The sequence below is a fragment of the Apium graveolens genome, chromosome 7 (assembly GCF_009905375.1).
Source record: "Apium graveolens cultivar Ventura chromosome 7, ASM990537v1, whole genome shotgun sequence".
Classification (NCBI taxonomy): domain Eukaryota; kingdom Viridiplantae; phylum Streptophyta; class Magnoliopsida; order Apiales; family Apiaceae; genus Apium; species Apium graveolens.
This window is the reverse complement of record NC_133653.1, coordinates 46,721,096-46,722,839: the sequence shown is the minus strand read 5'-3', so window position 1 is coordinate 46,722,839 and position 1,744 is coordinate 46,721,096.

Sequence of the window (1,744 nt, the reverse complement as noted above, 5' to 3'; positions counted from 1 at the left end):
TCATAACAACAATCTAGCTCTTACGCATTCTCTAAGACTTAGTGGACTTACAATTGTTTCTAGCATGCATATCAACCTACACAACTTTATATCACTTTAATGCTATCACTACACTCGCATCAATATCACAATTCAGTCGATAAATCATTGCAAAAGGGATTATGGTACATGCATGAGCTACATGACATTCATAACAAACAAAAAAAATAAAAAACTATATGGCATAAATTATGCAACTATATGAACTAAACTATCATGAATATGCAACTAAATAACACACACACAATATTCCTTAACTACCACCCCCAAACTAAAAATCTTCACTGTCCTCAGTGAAAGTAGTAGAAAGGAACACAGGGTATACCTACTCAGAGTCATCATCATCATCACCCTCAGTGGGTGGAGTATCAGGCGGCGGGTATGCAGAGTCCTCACCAAAAACTGGCCACTGGATATCAGCTCCAAGGCCTCGAAAAGCAGTCCCTAACGTAAGGGTGAGCTCCTGAGCAAACCTGCTCTGCGTCTCATACATGGCATCCATCCGCCGTGAAAGCCTCCTATACTGGGCATCAACCATCCCAGCACCCTCCTGAGCTCTCGAAGAACCAGCCTCATCACGCCCTGGCCTAGCCATAGTAGCACCTCATGCTGGACGCCCTCCTGGAAGACGATAACCCAGCCCATGCTCCTCAGGCTCACCACCGGTCCACTCCTGCATCCCATTTAGAGTGCCAGAATCAATCGGAGCTGCTGGCAACTGCAACTGCTCATGAGCCGGCCAGTTCACTCCCACTGCTCGGCATAGCTTCGTAACCGTAGATGCATAAGGGATGTTCATATGTTTCGCTCCCCTCAAAAACTTCAGAATTCCTTGGTAGATAAACTCACCAAGGTCCACATAGTATTCCTCATTCAGAATTCCCCACAACAACTGTGCTCTCTCAACTGTGACCTCGTGTGCATGCGAAGAAGGCAAAATATTAGCACAAATAAATGCATTCCATGCACGGGCATACCTGTTCATGGTGATTGCTGGAAAGTGACGATACTCATTAGTGCCGGTCCTGCAGGTCCAAACTGTGCCCGGTCGACAGAGAGTCGCACAAATCAAATCCAAGTCAAAATCCTCAGCAGTCTTTTCATTCCAGTCCTCCTCCTCGGGCTTCCTCTCTCGCTATCCAATCACACGGCGAATCGCCACAGGATGATAATCAACCGTCAGCCCTCGGACCACAGAAAACCCATTCTTTTCGGCCTTCGCGTTCGCGTAGAACTCGCGAACAACGCTCATCGGTACCGCTTCGGGTGACTCACAAAAAGCTATCCACCCCTTCTCTGCAATCATGGGTAGCAACTCACCATCCCTCCCCGATGGTAAAAACCCCCTCTCCTTCAGAATTAGCTTCCCCAACAGCCTAGTGTGCTCCTCCTCCGCGGCTCTGTCAGTTAACCGAGGCCTTGCAGCAGTACCCCTCGATGAATCAGCAGTAGGAACTGTGCTGCTGCTGTCAATAGTACTTGCTCTCTTGGGTGCCATTGATTCATGAATAAAAGTGTGTAAGAACTGATTTTTGATGTTTGTGAGAGGGTTTAAGTGTAGGAAGTTTTGTGGGAGATATGTAGGATAGGTGTATGTATATATAGGATGTGGATTAGATTAGGGTTTGGAAATTAAGGGGTAACATGATGGGGGTAGTGGGAACAAATCGTGGGTTTATGGGCTAAAACTGTTTTTTTTTGTGTG